Source organism: Oryctolagus cuniculus, chromosome 1, assembly GCF_964237555.1.
Source record: "Oryctolagus cuniculus chromosome 1, mOryCun1.1, whole genome shotgun sequence".
Classification (NCBI taxonomy): domain Eukaryota; kingdom Metazoa; phylum Chordata; class Mammalia; order Lagomorpha; family Leporidae; genus Oryctolagus; species Oryctolagus cuniculus.
In genome coordinates, this window is record NC_091432.1 from 63,014,865 (window position 1) to 63,037,216 (window position 22,352).

The 22,352-nt window shown below is 44.5% G+C and overlaps 1 protein-coding gene and 1 pseudogene across 10 annotated transcripts in view; one reads left to right on the top strand and one right to left on the bottom strand.

The window, feature by feature from the left end:
- STIM1 (stromal interaction molecule 1) overlaps positions 1-22,352 on the bottom strand; it is a 248,022-nt gene that overhangs the window by 200,012 nt on the left and 25,658 nt on the right. The window lies entirely within an intron of this gene.
- On the top strand, positions 717-22,164 carry LOC103350495 (mitochondrial import inner membrane translocase subunit TIM14-like; annotated as a pseudogene).

The following is a 22,352-nucleotide window of genomic DNA, read 5'->3' on the forward strand; positions in this document are numbered from 1 at the left end:
AGTGAGCCGCGGCGCCGGCCAAGAAGAAACAATTTACTCATGGAAGGTGCTGGTAAAGCACAGAACCCAAATAGGAACCCAGCCTGTCTGGTCAAAAAAATAATTTATCCTTCAACAAACATACCAGGCACCACTCCTGGGTAAATACATAGCAATGTATGAGATAGACAAAAACCCCTGTCTTTATGGAGTTTTCATTCCAAACCAAGATACTTCCATAGACAGATATTGGTATTTCTTTCTTCTCCAGCAGGCAGGATTCAATAAATGTGTGCTGAGCCTCAGAAGAAATTCTTGCAGCTAGTGCTCACGAAGCATCCAACAATTGGCCCATTAGTTCTGCATCCTTCTTCCCATCTGTGTCAAGTAATATTTTAAACTACGGCATAACGAATTGGTTCCAGTATGACAATAAGAGTTCACAAAAACATTTTCACATACATTATCTTTAAAAAAAAGATTTATTTATTTATTTGAAAGGCAAAGAGAGAGAAGGAGAGAAAGATCTTTCATCAACTGGTTCACTCCTCAAATGGCTGCAATAGACCCATCTGGGTCAGGCTGAAACTAGAAGGCAGAAATTCCATACTGGTCTCCCACATGGGTGACAGGGGTCCAAGCACTTGAGCCATCTTCCACTGCTTTCCCAGGCACATTAGCAGGGAGTTGGATGAGAAGCAGAACAGCCAGGACTCAAACCAACAATTCAATATGAGATGCTAGATCTCAAGCAACAGTTTAATCTGCTGTGCCACAAAAGCCTGCCCCTCACATATATTATCGTATTTAACTCTCATAACATCAAACAAGGTAAGTATTATTCTTACTTACGAGATAGAGAACTAGATGCCCAGAAAGCTAGTTACTACTCCTAAGGACACAACTGAGTAGAAAAAGAGAGCTACAGCACAATTCCACTAGCCCCAGAATGTATTCACCTCCCCTGGCACTACAAACATTTCATAATCAATTCTTCACAGAGAAACCGAAACAAGTATGTGTCAATCATTCTGACTGATCAAGTTATTTTAGATTTCCCATTGTATCAAACAAATCACTATTTCATCCTATTGTGGAATTTACTTTATTACTATTTTATCACTTTTCCCATAAAAGGTATTTTAACTGCATTTCATTATGTTCTTTTAAAAAAAAGATGTATTTATTTATTTGAAATACAGAGTTACAGAAAGGTGGGGGGGAGGGGAGAGGGGAGAGGGGAGAGGGGAGAGGGGAGAGAGAGAGAGAGAGAGAGAGAGGTGTTCCATCCACTGGCTCACCATTCCCCAAATGGCTGCAATGGCCAGAGCTGCACTGATCCAAAGCCAGGAGCCAGGGGCTTCCCCTGGGTCTCCCATGTGGGTACAGGGGCCTAAGGACTTGAGCCATCCTCCACTGCTTTCCCAGGCCATAGCAGAGAGCTGGATTGGAAGTAGAACAGCCAGGACTCGAACCAATGCTCATAAGGGATGTCTACACTGCAGGCAGTGGCTTTACCCACTAAGCCACTGTGTTGGCCCCTCATTATATTAAATTTGTCATTTATTCCCAAAGCAAAAAAAAATTTTCATATTAAACATTAAACATACAAGCTCATATGCAAATAAAAAGGCCTGAAAATACTTTTTTCAATGAAAAAAAAATTCGGCTTTCAAATTATACATGCTTGCCTTCCCCAGGAAAGCCCTTCTCCTATAAAAATGACACACAGCAGCAGATAGAGGTTGCAGAAAGTATAAGCTCCATATGCAGAGTTAATAACTCAGTGGGCTCCTAGAAAAACAAAACAAACAGATACTGCAGTAAACAGCAACCCAGGTCAGGCTGAGGGTTTTGTCACACCACTCCATTCCAGGTAACATTGAGCCTAGCTCTGCTGATTGCAAAGAAACTACAAGCAAGAAATCTAAAGCCAGATGTGAAAGAAAATTACTTAGGGAAGAAATGTCTTCTCCTGGGAAACCAAAAGGCATCTTGCCTCAAGGGCCCACTGTCACCCGTGCAACCAGCACACTCGGCAAATCAGGAAGACGCAGTCCCAGCTCTACGCAGGGAGCTGGCCAAGACTCTGCCCCCAACCATTATCTTTGCCCGTCTGTCATGCACTTGAAATTCCAACACTACAGCTTCGTTCAGTTCTTTAATAAGTATACCCTGAGTACCACACCTTGAAAGAGCAGAAGTAGTCAGATGAGGAAGGTAGATCCATGCCTCACTGACCTGAGTATCAAACCAGTTAGACAGAAGGACAGAGTACTCTGAAAAACAAGGACAAGAAAAGAATTCTGGATGAGGGGACTGGAGAAGACTTTCTAGAAGTGGGAAGTTGGCTAGAGTTCACAAGATAAAAATCACATGAAATCATCTGTGCTACCTTAGGAAAGTAACCAGGGTCTTGGGAGAGATCTGGATTTGAATTCAGATTCAGTTGCTCATAGGCTGTAATGACAGCTCTGAATCTACATGTACATGTGTTTCCTCACCTGCAAAATAGGTATTATGATGCACATCTAAAAAGACAGCTGTGTAAAACATTGGCCCTGACCTGTCACACAGTGGGACTCCCTAAATATCCTTTCCTTACCAGGGAAGAACACCCAGGGCAATAGAAATGACTTGCCACCTAACAGAATTAGGCTGCATGTGGGCTAATGGAACAAAAAAATCAATCTAAAGAAGCGCCTTAAGATCCTGGAGAGTATCAAATCCAGGCCATATCCAAGTCTCAGCCCACATTTCTTCCACCATGAGATGTCTGGCAGCACATTTTACATAAGTATCACATCATTGTGCATTTAGAGGATGAGGAAATGGAAACCCACCCCTCGGCCAGGAAAGACAAGCCTGTGCCGACTTCCAGGACTCCAGAAGGCTGGAGCAGGACCTGATGCAAGGAAAAGTATTGAGTCCAGCTGCCAACACATTTTAATTAGTCCAACCTTAAAAGTCTATAACCACAGGAGATTAAAAGGAGCCCCCGGGAAAAGCCTCTGCCCTTCACACAGTTCAGACAATTAGACCTGCTCAAGTGCCCTAAATTTTATCACTAAATTCTTTGGGGAATCAGGCTCTCCAGGCTCTAACTTCTGGCTTAGCACAGACACAGGCTCAGCTCAGGAAGAGCAGCTAGCTGTGGGCCACAAGAGAGGCAGCATCAAGTATGCCCTGAGGCCCTGACACCCTTTCTGCAGACTTAAACAGATCTTATAGAATTACCTGCTTGCAGGGCTCTGACCCCCAACTGAGGGTCCTACTTACCCAATTTGCACTAAAAAAAAAGCTAGCAAAGGTGAGTTCTTATCCTCAGCTCAGAAATTATCTCCACATAGTAATACTTGCATTTTATTATTTAATCAAGCCAGATATTCTACAAAGAAAGCCATGAAGATTGAAGAGAACTAAGCTAAGAAGACAGAAGAAAAGTTTCAAGAAAAATATATGGGGAGAAAATGCTTAAAAACAGAAGCTACAAAACAATAGGCAACTATGTTATTAGTTAGAAAACCTTTTTGTATTCTTCCCCCATGTGACTATACATTATGCCCAACAGCCAGTTTCAGGCCTGCTCCCATGACAGAGAGCTGACAACAGCCACAGCTCTGCTACCTGACAATATACCTGTCTGAGCAGCCTACTCCTGCCTCCTGCCCCTGCCCACTGCACCCTGCCCCCACCAAGGGCTGAAATATGTGTACTTAAAAACCAAAGAGACAACGCCAGGAGGACTCCAAGTGCTAGCTTTGACTAGCAGCTCAACTCCAGTTCCTCTGTCCCAAGCTCAACTCTAGAAGGAGGAGCACCCTATCCCCTACCCCATAGAGCATAACCTGAATTCAGCTATCACTCTGCCCCCACACCTTGAGGCAATGTGACAGAAAACAATATGACAGCTGGCAGAAGTTCTGGAGAAAAAAGAATATTAGTCATAGTCTCTCAGGCCAGGAGTAGTAGCTGATACAGTATGGTGTTCCATCATAACTCCATATCCCACTAGAAAATTAGAGATAGAAAATTGGAGATGTGTGACTATGAAAAACTTGGGCATGTTCCCAGACCAGAAAGCTCAGACTGAAGTTAAATGAGTAGCCTAAGACAGCCAATAAAGTAAAGAAAGATCACCTATAAAAAACTGTGAATTGAGGCCAATGGTGTGGCATAGCAGGTTAAGCCAGTGTCTGCAGCTCCAGCATCCCATACGGGCACCAGTTCAAGTCCCAGTTACTCCACTTCCAATCCAGCTCCCTGCTAATGTGCCTGGGAAAGCAACAGAAGATAGCCCAAGTACTTGGGCCCCTGCCACCCACAAGGGAGACCTGGAAGAAGCTCCTGATTCCTGGCTTCAGCCTGGCCCCGTTCTGGCTGTTGTGGCTACTTGGGGAGTGAACCAACAGTTGGAAGATCCCTCTCTTTGTCTCTCCCTCTCTCTAATTCTGACTTCAAAATAAATAACTAAATAAATCTTTTTAAAAAACAGACCAAAAAAAAAAAAAAAACCTGTGAGTTTAAGTCTACTCTTATTTGACTAAAATACTCATGATATTCATTGGCTCTAATTCCTGGAATAATATCCTCACCCTGGCACAGCACTTAGTTTTACAATGTACCTTTATTTCCATTGCCTTCATGAAGTAGAGATTAATATTCTCTTTTTATAAATATGGAAATTGAGGCTCAGAAATTAAAAGCAACTTGTTCAAAATCCCACAAACAAAAAGTGACAAAACTTAGAGTTGAACTCAGGTTTGTCTGTCCCCAAGACTGATTTTTTAGAGTGATAGCCCAGCTTTGTTAGGAAGCTTCATAGCTAAAATCCAAAAAGATTTGGATTCTCAGACTTTGCTTCCACCATGGAGTTACTCTGTAACCCTAAGCAAATCATTTCATTTCTGTGGGTCACCAAAAACTCATCTTTAAAAAGGAGTGATTAGGGGTGAGCATTGTGGGCAAAGCAGATAAAGCCACTGCCTGCAATGCAGGCATCCTGCACCAGTTTGTATCCCAACTGCTCCAGTTCTGATCCAGCTCCCTAATAATGGCCTGGGAAAAGCAGTGAAAGATGGCCCAAGGACCTGTGCCCCTGTATCCACGTGGGAGATTTGGGAAGTTCCTGGCTGTTAGTTTCTGCCTGGCCCATTCCTGACTACTGTGGCCAACTGGGGAGTGAACCAATGAATGGAAGATTGATCTCTCTATCTCACCCTCTCTCTGTAATAAATAAATAAATAAATAAATAAATCTTTAAAAAGGAGTGATGTGAGACAAGCACAGAAGAACTACTGGGCTCCTGGAATACCATGGGGGTATAGTTCTTACCCGTCACTTTAAATAGTCACCTATCCCACCACTCATCCCCTTTTAGCACTTACCCTCCTCTGACTGCCATATATTTTCTGTTAATGACACTACCAGTCTCATTACCCATACTCAAAACATTGATGTATCTCTGATTCTTTGATTTCCTTCCCTCTCTACACTTAAACTTAAGTCCTATTAATCCCATCTCCACAATACAGCCCCTGATCTCCTCTGTTCATGAACAATGGCAGGTTCCCTGCTTACAATTTCATTTTCACCAATGCATTGTGCATGTTCTGTGAGAGGAATCTTTCTAAAGCAAAATTCAGGTCATGTCTTCCTTGCACAAAACCTGCAAGGACTACTTACTATCTACAGACTGAAGTCTAAACTCTAACCTGACATTTGAGGCCTTCATGATCTTGTCTCAGTTAATCTGTTTGACCTTATTTTATAGTACTCTCATGCACTAGTACCATATCCAGGAAATTTCACTCCATACCTCTACTCTTGATATTTTCTCTGACTAGACTACTTCCTTCAACCTCCCTACTATTTCTGCCTGAACTACCTGAAGATCCACTAAGTAGCTAGCTCCTTCACAAAATTTTTCTGATCTCTCCAGGCTGAGGTGATCTCATATCCCAACAGGAACAACAGTATTCATTAAAGCACAATGGAGCCTAGATTGCCTTGTGTAATAAGCTATAAAATGGGAGAGTTGAGGTGAGCAATTGGCACAACAGTTAAAACACCCACATCTTATATAGGAGTGCCTGGATTTGAGTCCTGGCTGTGCCCCTGATTTCAGCTTCCTACTAATGTGTGCCATGGGAGGCAGCAGGTGATGGCTCTTGTAATTGGGTCCCTGCCACCTAGTGGGCCACCTGGATTGAATTCCAGTCTCCTGCCTTCAGCCTGGCCCAGACCCAGCTATTGTAGGTATTTGGGGAATAGATCAGCAAGTAAGCTCGCTCTCTCTCGCTCTCTCTCTCTCTCTCTCTCTCTCTCCTCCTCTCCCTCTCCCTTTCCCTGCCTTTCAAAAAAAAAAATATATATATATATATATATACACTTTTTTTTAATGGGTAAGTGTTTGACATAGCAGTTAAGATGCCTACACCCCATATTGGATTGCCTGAGTTGGAGTTCTTATTTCAGCTTCCTGTTATGTGCACCCTAGAGGCAGCAGATGATGACTTGAGTAGTTGAGTGCCTGCTACTATGTGAAAGACATAGATTGATTTTCAGGCTCCTGGCTTTGATCTTGCCTAGCCCCAGTAATTGTGAGCACTTGGGGAGTGAACCAGCAGAGAAGAGATCTCTCTGTATCTTTCTGTTTCTCTCTTTGTTTCCTTGCCTTTCAAACAAACAAAATATGTTTCTCAAATGAGATAGTGCTTGAATATGATATACAGACACACATGAAAAAAAACTACAAGATTTATTTATTTATTTGGAAGTCAGAGTTACAAAGGGAGAAGGAGAAAGACAGAGAGAGATCTTCCATTTGCTGGTTCACTCCCCAAATGACTGCAACAGCTGGGGCTGGGCCAGGCTAAAGCCAGGAGTCAAAAGCTTCTTCCAGGTCTCCCACATGGGTGGCAGGGGCCCAAGTACTTGGGCCACCTTCCACTGCTTTTCCCAGGGTATTAGCAGGGAGCTGGATCAGAAGTGGAGCAGCCAAGACTCGAACTGGCACCCATATGTGATGCTGGCATCACAGGTGTCAGCTTTACCCACTACACAACAAAGCCGGCCCCAGGAAAATTTATAAAGTAGCAGAACCATTCCAAGGATTAAATAATATCATGTATGCAGTTAACGTTGTGGCACAGAGGGTAAAGCCACTGCCTGTGAGACCAGCATGCCATATGGACACTGGTTCAAGTCCCGGCTGCTCCACTTCCAATCCAGTTCCCTGCTAGAGTGACTGGGAGAGCAGTGGAAGAGAGCCCAACTGCTTGGGCCCCTGCAACCATTTAAGAGATCCGGAAGAAGCTCCTGACTCCTGCTTTCAGCCTGGTCCAGCCCCAGCCATAGCAGCCATTTGAGGAGAGAACCAGCAGACAGAAAATTGATCTCTCCCTCTCGCTCTCTCTCTCTCTTCCTTTCTCTGTGTCACTCTGACTTTCAAATAAATAAATAAATCTTTATTAAAATAATATAACATAGGGCTGGCACTGTGGCGTAGTGGGTAAAGCTGCTGCCTACAGTACCAGCATCCCATGTGGGCGCCAATTCAAGTCCTAGCTGTTCCACTTCCAATTCAGCTCTCAGCTATGGCCTGGGAAATCAGTAGAAGATGGCCCAAGCCTTGGGCCCCTGCACCTGGGTGGGAGACCCAGAAAAAGCTCCTGGCTCTTGGCTTCAGATTGGTGCAGCTCCGGCCATTACAGCCAACTGGGGAGTGAGCCAGTGGGTGGAAAACCTCTCTCTCTCTCTCTCTCTCTCTCTCCGCCTCTCTTTCTCTCTGTGTGTAACTCTGACTTTCAAGTAAGTAAATAAATCTTTAAAAATAATACGAATAATATCACATGTAGGAAAGTAACTAGCCCCATCCTGATACAGAACAGATACTCAATAGATAGGAGTTATTATAAAAATAGGTATATATCTTAACTTTCACGTAATACTGAGCCCTTCTACCAAGGAGGGATTATTCAATAACCTGTAACAAATATGTTAGACGCTGATTAAAGAGATGAAGAACTCTACATAGGTACAGCCCTTGTCATAAGGCTTATATAAAGAACAACTCACCCAGGATGCTATTTTTGGGAGATACAAACTGAATATACACCACTCTGCAGCTAGTACAGTGCAACCCACTCAAACTCCTAAGTGAAATACAGCCCTCTTTACTTCCTTCCTACTCCTCAAATCCTTATTGTAGTTTCTTTCAGGCTATTTAGGTGACAGAATACACAAATCCAACTAACAGTCCTATAAACTGAAAAACTGTTATCAAAATGCATATCTTGGGGCAAGTGCTGTGGCATAGGAGGTTAAGCCTCTGTCTTCAACATCAGCATGCCCTATAGGCACCGGTTTGTATCCCAACTGCTCCACTTCCAATCCATTTCTCTGCTAATGTGCCTGGGAAAGCAACAGAAGATAGCACAAGTACTTGGGCCCCAGCACTCATGTGGGAGACCCGGAAGAAACTCCTGCTTCAGCCTGGCCCAGCCTAGACCTTGTGCCTTGTGGCCATTTGGGGAGTGAACCAGCAGATAGAAGATCCAATTCTCTCTCTCTCTCTCTCTCTCTCCCTCCCTCCCTCCCTCCCTCCCTCCCTGTCTCACTCTGGCTCTGGCTCTGGTTCTGGCTCTCCTTCTCTGTAACTCTGACTTTCAAATAAATAAACAAATCTTTTAAAAAAAATTTATATCTCTACTTAAGTTCAAATAGCTCTTTCTCTTCCTCCCTAGAAGTTATTAAGCAAAAATAGAAACAGTTTTGATCTTGGGTAAGATAAAGCTAAATTCAAATCCAGGATCAGTCATCTTGAGAAAATTACCTTAAATCCTCAGAGTTAAAAGTTTTCCTCCAGTGTTGTGGTATAGTGGGTTAAGCCAGCACCTGCATGCTATATGGGCACCTGTTCAAGTCCTGGCTGCTGCACTTCCAATCCAGCTCTCTGCTATGGCCTGGAAAAGCAACAGAAGATGGCCCAAGTGCCTGGGCCCCTGCACCTACGTGGGAGATCCAGAAGAAGCTCCAGGTTTTGGCCCAGCCCAACCCTAGCCATTGTGGTTATTTGGGAAGTGAACTAGTAGATGGAGATATCTGTGTGTGTGTGTTTCTCCCTCTCTTTCTGTAACTTCCAGACTTTCAAATAAATAAATAAATCTTTAAAAGAAAAAAGAATCCTCATCTACAAAATGAAAACAATATCTACCCTCAAGCATTGTACAGATGTAAAGCACCTGCCTGGGTACTCAATAAATAGTAGCTATCATTATAATTCTTATCACTGAAGTTATTTGAGTTGCCTTAATTACATATTTATCTCTTCAGAGATATGAAGTACAAGTTCAAGCAACCTTTCCTCTTCCCAGCAAAAGTTTATTGAAACAAATTTGCCCACTCAGCAACATACAAACACAAAGCATACACTGTTTTCTAACTCGTGTGTATATTAAACTTGAAGGGCACCGCGTCTCCCCTGGCCACTATGCTTCAGAAGCAGACTCTGGGAAACAGAGACACATTTGTTTCAGCACACACTGTGGTGACGAGAGTTCTGAGAGCTTCCTGAGAGGCCCGAGATAACCCAGAGAGGCCAAGCAGGAGCAGAGCTACTGAATCACACTGAGAAAATCAGAGGCACCTGAGACTTGGAAGCCTGCCTGCCTGCCTGCCTGCCTGCCAGTGGAATTTCTGGTCATTGCCTAGGCCAGGGCTCAACACAAAGCAGCAGCTCTATAAATATGACCAACAGGAAAGGGACAGGTCTGTCCTAGCTGCCCCGACACACACAGCATAGTTAAGTCTCGTACACCTTTTGCCTCCAATGATTTCTTCCAGGAGGCCCCTGTCAAGCGCCTTGAAGAAAACTGGTGTGATGTCTACTCAGACTGGAGTTCTTTGAGGTCCAGAGAGTTCTCCACATCAGAGATAACACTTTCAAAGTCAGCAGTCTTCACAGGGTTATCCCACTTCCCTGCTGTACAACAAGCCCAACAGTTCCCTACTCCATCCCTCAAGGCAGGCTAAGAAAAGCATTTAATGTTCATTCTGTTCATTCAGATGCCTCAAGTTTGACATGAGGTAAACATATGTGGGCCATGGACCCAAAGACAGGGAGCAGAAGAACCCAAGCAAACCTTGCCCACAGGACTCATTACCTCTGCAAGAGCATAGAGTTACTCCACTCCTACTGCAGCCACCTGCTCAAGGTAGCCATGGCAACAGCAAACAAAAACCTAAAGCCAAAGACAAGGGCCAAACCATCCCCCAGTGTGATTGATATAAGTCACTGAGCATGATTTTAATAGGTTCTCAATAGGGACTGGCATTTTGGCATAGTAGGTTAAGCTTCCACCTGTGATGCCAGCATCCCATATAGGCACTGGTTCAAGTCTCGGCTGCTCCACTTCCTAATCCAGCTCCCTGATAATGTCCCTGGGAAGGCAGCAGAAGATGACCCAAGTGTTTGGGCCCATGTACCCCTCTCCCTCCCCTTCCCTCTCTCCCTCTCCCTCTTATTCTCTCACCCTCTTGTTTCTTCTTTCTCGCTCCCTTTCTCTCTCCCCCCCCCTCCTCTCTCTGTAGCTCTGTCTTTAAAATAAAAAATAAATCTTAAAAAAATACATTCTTGGGGGCCAGCACCGTGGTTCACTTGGTTAATCCTCCATCTGTGGCGCCAGCATACCATATGGGCACCGATTCTAGTCCCAGTTGCTCCTCTTCCAGTCCAGCCCTCTGCTGTTGCCCAGGAAGGCAGTGGAGGATGGTCTGGGTACTTGGGCCCCTGCACCCACACGGGAGACAGGGAGGAAGCACCTGACTCCTGGCTTTGGATTGGCATAGCTCTGGCCGTGGCTGCCATTTTGGGGGTGAACCAATTTCTCTCTGTCTCTCTCTCTCACTGTCTGTAACTCTATCTGTCAAATAAATTTTAAAAAATTAAAAATTAAAAAATACATTCTCAAGGCCCGTGCTGTGGAGCAGCGGGTTAATGCCCTGGCCTGAAGTGCCAGCATCCCATATGGGCGCCGGTTTGAAACCCGGCTGCTCCACTTCCAATCTAGCTCTCTACTATGGCCTGGGAAAGCAGTACAAGATGGGACTCCCGCATGGGAGACCCAGAAGAAGCTGCTGGCTCCTGGTTCCTGGCTCCTAACTCCTGGCTCCTGGCTCCTGGCTCCTGGCTCCTGGCTCCTGGCTTCGGATTGGTGCAGCTCCGGCCATTGCGGCCAATTGAAGAGTGAACCATTGGATGGAAGACCTCTCTCTCCCTGCCTCTTCTCTCTCTGTATAACTCTGACTTTCAAATAAATAAATAAATCTTTAAAAAAATACATTCCCGGCCGGCGCTGCAGCTCACTAGGCTAATCCTCTGCCTTGCGGCGCCGGCACACCAGGTTCTAGTCCCGGTCAGGGCGCCGGATTCTGTCCCGGTTGCCCCTCTTCCAGGCCAGCTCTCTGCTGTGGCCAGGGAGTGCAGTGGAGGATGGCCCAAGTGCTTGGGCCCTGCACCCCATGGGAGACCAGGAGAAGCACCTGGCTCCTGCCTTTGGATAGGTGCGCCGGCCGTGGCGGCCATTGGAGGGTGAACCAATGGCAAAGGAAGACCTTTCTCTCTGTCTCTCTCTCTCACTGTCCACTCTGCCTGTCAAAAAAAAAAAAAAAAAAAAAAAAAAACAAAACATTCCCAATAAATAAGTATGAGATACTATTACCATGTCAGGTAGAAAAATTATGCCCATAAAACTGAGAAAACCCACCACATGAACACTTACTCTTAATAATAAGGCACTATTGTCTAAGCTTTTCATAGGAACTGATGTCAACCTACTTGGCACCTTCCTTCCCTACCTACTCAATCCAAGGATCAATTCATTGCTATTCATTCATTTATTCAGCCAGTATCTATTGGGCACATGCTTTCCGAACAGCACTGGGACAGATACTGAAGACAGTACAAATCAGACACGGCTCTTGCCACAAGAGACGAAACTGTGAAGGAAAACAAGAATAAAACCAGGGGGGAAAAAAGGCTTTACACTATACAGCACATTCATATACATTGACTTTATTTTCCAAGTGAAAGAACTGCAGTTTGAGTCAGCTGATCTGCAAGGACTCAAGCCAGTGCCCAGTGCTCTTGATACGCTATCACGCTGCCTCTCACTCTAAGAGGCATCAAGTAGGGTGTGAAGTACACAGAGAGTATTGCAGATAGTAAGTGCTACCAGAGTTTGGTCAGAAATGAGAAGTAGCTTGTGGCTAGCATTAGGGAAGACCTCATAAACAATTGGGAGATCAAGTAGGAAGAAAGGAGGACAGCAAATGGCATTCTGTGAGGAAAGTAAAAAACTCAGAGCAAAAGAGAAGCAGGATAAATAATGGTGTGTTCTAAAGACAAGAACAGGGGCCAGCATTGTGGCATGTTGGGTAATGCCACCATCTGCAATGCCTGCATGCCATATGGGCACTGGTTCATGTCCCATGTGCTCCATTTCCAGTCCAGCACCCTGCTAATACACCTAGGAAAAGCAACAGAAGATGGCCCAAGTGCTTAGGACCTGCCACCCATGTGGGAGACCTGGATAAGGCTACTGGCTCCTGACTTCAGCCTGGCTCAGTCCTGGCCATTGCAGCTATCTGGGGACTGAATCACTGGATGGAAGTCACCTATCTCTCCACTTTGCCCTGTCTCTCCATCTCTCTCTGTAACTCTGATTTTTTTCAAATAAATAAATCCTTAAAAAAAAAGCCTGGCTGGGCCAAGTACACAGGGAGGGGAATAGAAAGAGATGAATTGAACAAAGTCGTCTGGGCCTAGGACCCTGGGCAGGGGAAAAAAATACCACCACCCACAGAAAGATCAACACAAAGCAAAGGTATAGTGTTACTGGATCATTTCAGGTTTTTCCTTGCATGGCCTTTCATACCAAAAAAAAAAAAAAAATCTACTGCACTCTAATAAACATGACAGGGCCATAGCCAGCTCTATTCAAATCTTGTCTGCCCTAGCAAGATGTGCCAACAGAAGCAAGGTGCTGTTAAATTCTCAGTGCCAGAATGTTTCCTCTTGCCACTTTCCAGTGGCCACGAGTAACCCCACAAGGCTTTAGATACATTTACCCTGCCTGTGGAGGCCCCAACTCTTGAATGCAACCCAGTTGAGCCAAGTGGTGAGGAGACATGCAGCACAAAACTCTGACCCAACCTTTGGAAACCTACTCTGCACAACTCAACAGAGATCTCTCATTGCTCTTATCTAATATTGCTGAGAGTATTAACAAATGCAGATATTCGTCACCATACGCAACAGGTATCACCAGGCTTCTTTTTCTGTGCCTTTTATAAAAGCTCTCTAGCTAGGTGGGTCCTCAGAAGCAGCACTTGACACTGAGTTTGTATATGCCTAATCCTGTCCAGCCTAGTTTCAGTGAACATAATATAAGATTGTAATAATATTAATATTGTTCTCCTTTGTATAGGTCCCAGACCTCCTAAATACCCATAGTAGCTTCATGAGATAGAAAGCCTGCACAACAGAGTGGGAACAACATGAGAATGAGAATCAAAGAAAACTGGATTCTAGCCATAGCTGAGCAAAGCCTTGGGCAAGTCTGTTCTTCTCATACAATAGCTTAACATGCTAGAATGCTAAGTCCTAGCACCTTACAACAATGGCCAAAAAAAAAGTCACAATAAGTTTCATCTATCAATGTGTGAGTCCCAGTTTAAAGCTATTCTCAGAAGTTGGAGTAGTAAAGGCTCCAAGTGTCTGTACAATACGCTCCAGAATCAAAGATATCAAACAAGGAGTTGGGAGGCAGTACTGAATTCTAGAATAAAAAGTTAGCTTATGTTGGTGTCCGCACTGTGGCATAGCAGGTAAATCTAGTGCCAGCATCCCATATGGGGGCTGGCAAGTCCCAGCTGCTCCACTTCAGTCCAGCTCTCTGCTATGGTCTGGGAAAGCAGTAGCAGATGGCCCAAGTCCTTAGGCCCCTGCACCCATGTGGGAGACCCAGAAGAAGCTCCTGGCTCCCAGCCTTTGCAGCCATCTGAGGAGTGAACCAGCAGATGGAAGACTTTTCTGTCTCTCCCTCTCTCTTTCTGTAACTCTACCTCTCAAATAAATAAATAAATCTTAAAAAAAAAAAAAAAAAAAAAAAAGTTTGCTTGTTATTGGGCCTGAAGAGCAGAGAAAGATGGGCCAGGTCAAAACAATGAAATCAGGTATGCATCACAAGGCACACACCAAAAGGAATATAAAAAGACCACAAAAGACTCTAAGAGGTAAACAAAGGACATCAAGGGAAAGCTAAAAGACCACAGCACCTGGAAGCCAGTGTCCCCAAGAACACTAGAGTGATGTCAGAGGCATCCTTTAAGGTGGCCCCCAGTGATCCTTGCCCTCCTGGTACCCACACCATTGTGTAATCCCCTCACCTTGAGAACAGACTGGACTTACTGACTGCTTCTAACACAGAGAATATGGAAGGAGTGATGTCATATTAACTCCAAGATCAGAGATGAAAGACTGTTGCCCATCCTGGGCACTTTCTCTTGGGTCACTTGTTCTGGTGGAAGCCAGCTGTCATGTCATGAGGCAGCACACCAGAGAGGCCCACGTGGCATGGGACCAAAGTCTGCCAACAGTCATGTAAATTAGCCAGAAAGCAAATAATCTCCCCCATTGAACCTTCAGCCCCAGTCAACTGCTTGACTGCAACTTTACAAGAGACCTTGAGCCTGATGCACTATGCTAAGCTGCACCCAGATTCCTGACCCACAGAAACTGATAATAACTGCTTGCTGATTTAATTAAATTTGGGCATAATTTGTTATGCACTAATAAATAACCAATATAGATGGGGGCCAGGCCCATCTGCTCAACCATTTCAAGACTGCAGGTGTGTCTAGAGAAGTAGTTATACCCAGAAAAAAGGAAGGGAGCATGTGTTGGAAGTAAGATCAAATACCAGCATCCATTCTTTATTATTATTTTTTTTTAATTTGACAAGTAGAGTTATAGACAGTGAGAGAGAGAGACAGAGAAAGGTCTTCCTTCCGTTGGTTAACTTCCCAAATGGCCGCCACGGCCATTTGAGCTAAGCCAATCCGAAGCCAGGTGCTTGTTCCTGGTCTCCCATGTGGGTGCAGGAGCCCAAGCACTTGGGCCATCCTCCACTGCCCTCCCAGGCCACAGCAGAGAGCTGGACTGGAAGAGGAGCAACCGGGACTAGAACCTGGCATCCATATGGGATACTGGCATCGCAGGCAGAGGATTAACCAAGTGAGCCACGGCGCCGGCCCCAGCATCCATTCTTTATTAACAGTTTCCGCATGCCCTATAATAATCCTCCATCTAGTAGGCTTAGAGTAGGCCACATCTAGCCTGTACATGTTGGATGGGGGTATACCTGAAATAAGGCAATGGAACTACAGCAGACTGACAGATGCAACTACCATTAGAGAGGTGCTACCATAAGCAGTCAGACTCTGGATGAGGTTTTTTCAGGCCTGCAAAATCAAAGTCTAGGGGCTGATGCTGTGGTGCAGTGGGTATAGCTGTCACTTGCAGTGCAGGCATCCAATATGGGCGCCAGTTCAAATCCCAGCTGCTCCACTTCAAATCCAGCTCTCTGCTATGCCCTAGGAAAGCAGTAGAAAATGCCCCAAGTGCTTGGACCCCTGCACCTATGTGGGAGACCCAGAAGAAGCTCCTGGCTCCTGGCTTCAGATTGGCTCAGCTCGGGCCGTTGTGGCCATCTGGGGAGTGAACCAGTGGGTGAAAGACCTCTCTCTCTATCTCTCCTTCTCTATGTAACTCTGACTTTCAAATAAATAAATAAATCTTTTTTAAAAAAATCAAAGTCTAAGAGGACTCAACTACTACTAATTATACAGCATTTTACAGTTCATAAAACCCTTTTCATATGTTATCTCATTTTAGCCTCATCATAGAGCCATTCATTAAGACTATTCCATTTCTACAAATGAAAAAAAGTAAGGCTAAAAGAGATGAGGTGACCCACCCTCCACTAGATTCACACTAGTAAGGAAAGGAGCTAGAATTCTAAACCTCCTCTGTGGGGCCAGCACTGTGGCATAGCAGGCTAAGCTGCTACCTACAATGCCAGCATCCCATACAGGCAATAGTTTTAGTCTTGGCTGCTCCACTTCTTTTTTTTTTTTTCCAAAGATTTATTTTATTTATTTGAAAGACAGTTACAGCAGTTAGAGAGAGAGGCAGAGCCAGAGAGAGAGAGAGCTCCTCCACCCATTGGTTCACTCCCCAAATGACCGCAATAGCCAGAGCTGAGCCAATCCAAAGCCAGGAGCCGGGAGCTTCCCCCAGGCTCCCACATGGGAACAGGGGCCCAAGGATTTGAGCCGTACTCCATTGCTTTCCCAGGGCATAAACCAGCAGATGAAAGACCTTTCTCTCTGTCTCTCCCTCTCTCTATGACTCTACCACTCAAATAAATAAATTTAAAAAAAAAATAAGAAATTCTAAAAAAAGTACTTTCTAAGTGAAGCTTCTTTTTTTCTTTTTTTTTTTTTTAAAGATTCATTTATTTATTTGAAAGTCAGCTACAGAGAGAGAGGGAAAGAGAGAGAGAGATTAATCTTCCATCCACTGGCTCCCTCCCCAAATGGCCACAATTACTAAGGCTAAGCCAGGCCGACGCCAGGAAATAGGAGCTTCTTACAGGTCTCCCACATGAGTAGCAGGGGCCCAGGCACTTGGGCCATTAGCAGGAGGCTGGATCAGAAGTAGAAAGCCAGGACACAAACCAGCACCCATATGGGATGACAGCATTCCAGGCAATGGCTTTATCCACTACACCACAATGCCCACCCTGAAGCTTATTTCTTTAACTTTACCTAATGCTTTCCAAAGGAAAAAAAAAAAAAAACTTTTAACATTCATGGGGGTCGGCACCATGGTGCCCAGATAAAGCCACAGTCTGCAATGATGGAATCCCATGTGGGCGCTGGTTCAAGTCCCGACTGCTCCTCTTCTGATCCACTCCCTGGAAAAGCAGTGGAAGATGCCTCAAGTGCTCAGACCCCTGCACCTACATTGGAGACCCAGAAGAAGCTCCTGGCTCCTGGCTTCGGATTGGCCCAGCTCTGGCCATTGCTGCCATTTGGGGAGTAAATGGATGGAAGACCCCTCTCTCTCTCTCTCTCTCTCTGCCTCTGCCTCTGCCTCTGCCTCTCTGTAACTCTGCCTTTCAAATAAATAAATAAATCTTAAAAAAAAAAAAAAATTCAAGGGCCGGCACCATGGCTCACTTGGTTAATCCTCTCCGCCTGCGGCACTGGCATTCCACATGGGCACCAGGTTCTGGTCCTGGTTGCTCCTCTTCCAGTCCAGCTCTCTGCTGTGGCCTGGGAAGGCAGTGGAGGATGGCCCAAGTGCTTGGGACCCTGCAACCACGTGGGAGACCAGAAGGAAGCACCTGGCTCCTGGCTTCGGATCGGCATAGCTCTGGCCATGGTGGCCATTTGGGGGTTAAACCAACAGAAAGAAAACCTTTCACTCTGTCTCTCTTTCTCTAACTCTGTCAGATTAAAAAAAAAAAAAAATCAGTCAGGTACCCAGCAAACTACAGTACAATTAGAGAACCAGATAATAAATCCCCTTCATTTCAGGTTTAAAAACTTTAAAGCATATGAAGGCTACTACATGCACAGCCTTGTGCTAGGAGTTGGAGTAAAGAGTTGAGTATTTGCTGTCTTAATCCAGTAGGGTTTATGGTACACACAGTAAGAAAAGGAGGCACATAAACAGGCAACTCTGATAGTATGTATAGTGTTAACACCATAACCCCTATAAGCTCCAGAGCAACACAACTTTGTTACGGGTGACCAGACTATTCAAATACTTTTATTAACACAGCTATGGTCAGACCACTGAGGCTATAGTGCCAGATCAACGACATGTTCTCTCTCTTTGGGACACATCAACAGGTGTAGAAATAGCGTGGACTTAGTACACAGACCCCCAAAGTTATAGTTCTTACTCTGCCAATTTTTAGCTATGTGACCTAGAACAGAAAATTCTCAACTACAAATTTTTTATCTTTTGTAAATGGGCAAAGTAAGGAAAAAAGTAAGAGAATTAAAAAGGATAAAGAGATCTGAACTTAGATGAAACAATAATAAAAGAGTCCTTGGTGGCCGGCGCTGTGGCTCAATAGGCTAATCTTCCGCCTTGCAGCGCCAGAACACAGGGTTCTAGTCCCGGTCGGGGCGCTGGATTCTGTCCCGGTTGCCCCTCTTCCAGGCCAGCTCTCTGCTGTGGCCCGGGAGGGCAGTGGAAGATGGCCCAAGTGCTTGGGCCCTGTACCCCATGGGAGACCAGGAGAAGCACCTGGCTCCTGCCTTCAGATCAGCACAGTGTGCCGGCCACAGCGCGCCAGCTGCGGCAACCATTGGAGGGTGAACCAACAGCAAAGGAAGACCTTTCTCTCTCTCTCTCTCACTGTCCACTCTGCCTGTCCAAAAAAAAAAAAAAAAAAAAGGGTCCTTGGTGAGCAGCAACACTTTCAAGGACTGAGGCTGAGGAAAGGCCTGCAATCAATGGGAACCAAGACATGGGGGACAGATTGAAAGGAAGAGAGAAAACAGAACCCATTCAAGGAGGCCCTGATTCCAGCTCTTCCAAAAATCTTTAACAGAAGTTAGGCTGGGCACAACAAATAAAAGGATAAAGGACACCCCCTCCTCCCTCCCTCTGCAAAGATCTTACACTTGTGAGAGAGCAAACATTGATACAATGTATATGTGTTCCACTAGAAACTTATACAAAGTGTCCAGGAGGTAATAAAGAAAGCCCTGTATTGTTATTATTTTACTTCTTAAATTGTGTTGGGTTGCATGGGAAGTCAATGCATTATTCTTTATACTTTGTTGTATATCTTCCTATTTCATGATTATTTTTTTATCAGCAACAACAAAAAAAAGAAAGCCCTGGTGAAGGCCCAGTTTGGTATCTTTTTCTCTCCCTAAAAGCCTGACAGCCAGAGCTACTGGGTTTCCTGAAGATCATTTCCCACAGAGGAAAATGTACCACAGCAAGCTCATGAGGGCACTCAGAGATGTATCGCAAAAGCCACACAGCAGGAAACCAAAAGGGCCCCTTGGAGACCCTTTTGGGTCTTCTTATTCACTCCCCTGAATAAGAATGCCTCCCTTCCTTGCCAAAGCACGGGAGTGTTTATGAAGGCCCCCCCATACCTATGAGGCCTCTGGGTAGACTTCAAGTAGCCTGTGAATTTAGATAGAAAAAAAGTTATATTCTAATTTTCAATATTCTCTTGCTGAAGGTTAGCATCTCTTTTAATTATATATGTAGACAACCAACCACAAAAGTAGTAGCAGTACTTGTGATTTTGTCACCAACAGAAATCATACTTTTATATCAATTACAATGTTTTTTTAAGGATTTATTTATTTATTTATTTAAGAGGTAGAACTACATACAGAGAGAGACAGAGACAGAGAGAAAGGTCTTCCATCCGCTGGCTCACTCCTCAAATGGTCACAATGGTCACAGCCGAGCCAATCTGCAGCCAGGAGCCAGTAGCTTCTTCTGGGTCTCTAATGTGGGTGCAGGGGCCCAACCACTCAGGCCATCTTCTACTGCTTTCCCAGGCCACAGCAGAGAGCTGGATGGGAAGAGGAGCAGCCGGGACTAGAACCGGTGCCCATATGAGGTGCCAGTGCCACAGATTACCTGCTATACCACAGTGCCAGCTCCAATTATACTGTTATAGATATCTCAAAATATTATTTATATTTACCATGACTTCAAAATTTAGTGATTATTAGAACCACTGCTACATCATACATGATTGCAAGCTTCCTTTTACAGATGCTGATGTGAGGCACCTGGCCAATAGTGAAGCATTTGCCTACTTAACATCCAGTCAAGAGTAACACCTCAGATTCTCACACTAGTAACCTGATACCCACAATGCTCCCTTTTCTCCAATCTCCCTCAGATTCTGATTCTCTTCTGCCTCAACCCAACTTCTTTCCAGGAAGCCCATCCCAGCTACCTTGGCTTACTCCAACACACACAGATCACTCTTTAAATTAAAAAAAAATTAAAAATTAAAAAAAAAAAACTGATTTATTTGGAAGTCAGAGTTACACAGGGAAAGGAAAAGACAGAGAGACAGAAAGAGAATCTTCCATCACTGTTCACTTCCCAGATGGCTGCATGGCTGGGTCTGGGCTAGGCTGAAACCAGGAGCCAGGGGCTTCTTCCAGGTCTCCCACATGGGTGGCAGGGGCTCAAACATTTGGGCCATCTTCCGCTGCTTTTCCCAGGGCCTTAACAGGGACCTGGATTGGAAGTAGAGCAGCCAGGACTCAAATCAGCACCCAGACGTCACAGGTGGTGGCTTAATCCACTACACCATAATGCCAGCCACACAGATCACTCTTAGGTTACAGAATCTATACTGCCTGATTTTTCACATCAACTAGACTTATGCACTATATTGTAATTAACATTCCCTAAATATATGAGAGAACTTCAAGAAGTTTGTGGAAAACAGAATTAAAAGACAAATTTGTTTTTGTGCAAAAAAAATTTTTTTAACTTATTTGAGAGGCAGAGAGACATGCACACTAACAAATAGAGATCTTCCTTCCACTGGCTCACTCCCAAATGCTCAAAACAGCTGGAACTGAGCCAGAGACAAAGCTGGGAGCCAGGAATTCAATCAAGATCTCCCACATGGGTGACAAGAACCCAATTACTTGAGCCATTACCACTACCTCCCAGAGTCCACATTAGCAGGAAGTTACAGTCAACAGCTGGGCCAGATACCAACCCAGGATGTGGAACCCAGGCATCCTAACTGGTATCTTAACATCCAGGCCAAAAGCCCTCCATGTGCAAAAAAAAAAAAAAAAAAAAAAGAAGAAGAAGAAGAAGAAAAAGAAGAAGAAGAAGTTTGAAATCCATGTACAGTTTTTTTCACATTTTCCACAAACTTTCCAAAGTCCCCATGAATATGGTCCTACTAGACTTAGACTTCTTTAGTAGTCTTAAATCCCCTCCATAGAGCAAAGCAAGTAGTAAACATTCATTATTCTGTCTTGTAAATTGAGCAACTGATTAAGTCAGGGTCCCTTACTCAAATGGCCTTGTCTAGTTTTACCAATAACCTACTGTGAAACCTCTATTTAACGCCTCTGTAGTATAAAAATAAGTCTCTTTGTCTGTAAAAATAAGTAGGTTGGGCTAACTACTGTTTCCATTTCTTCACTTTTGAATTAGGCAGCCACTTCTCATCTCCCCAAGATCTGAGATAAAGTATGGAGGAAACTGTAAAGCCTCCCCCAGCTCTCCCAGGCAGCTGGGTTAGTCACTTGCTCCCCTGGGCTTCCCACAGCTTTTGTATGTATATGTAATACCTCTATTTCAGCATCTATCACAGGATCTGGAAGGAGTATGCAGTTTAGTGGCTGAGGTAGAAGAATTAGACTGCCTTAATCCAAACACTGGCTCTCCTTACCATCTGTGTAATTTCAGGCAAGTTGTTTAACATCTCTGTGACTTAATTTCCCTGCCTATAAGGTTGATAATAATACCTACTACACAAGAAGGTTTTAAGAATAAATGAAATAAAATGGTTAGAATAGTTCCTGCCATATAGTATACACTAATTGTTGCCACAGGGCACCAGCACTTGAACTGTTTGGTAGCTCTTCACTTTCCGGTAAAGTTGTCCTATCCCTATCCTTCGCCTCTGAACTGGGATGTACCACATTCTGGGTAAAGGCAAGAGAGCTGAGCCCAAGCCAATACAGTGGCAGCAGTTGGACTGACCATTGCTACTGCAGGATTTGCAGGCTGTTATGTGTTGCAAGCCACAAAGCACATGGAGCCTCAAGTAAAACAAGTTTTTCAAATCTACCTAAACCTGCCTTCAGTGACGGCTATTACAGAGGTGGGTTTGAACATAAAGTGACAAAATGAGAAGTAGCATTAATACTAAGTGTAAGCCCTACTGCTCATAAAGGAAAAATAAGAGATATGCAACTACGAATGATGCTCTTAAATCACCCAAAGGAGGATCTCCTTATATAGCAGTCAAAATCAATGAAGCTAAAGATTTACTAGAAGGTCAAGCTAAAAAAAGAATTTTTTAAGGATTTATTTATTTTTATCTGAAAGAGTTACAGAGAGAGGGAGAGACAGAGACAGCAAGAGAGAGAGATCTTCCATTCGTTGGTTCACTCCCCAAATGGATGCCAACAGCCGGAGCTGAGCCAAGCTGAAGTTGGAAGCCAGGAGCTCTTCAGGGTCTCCCACGTGGATGCAGGGGCCCAAACATTTG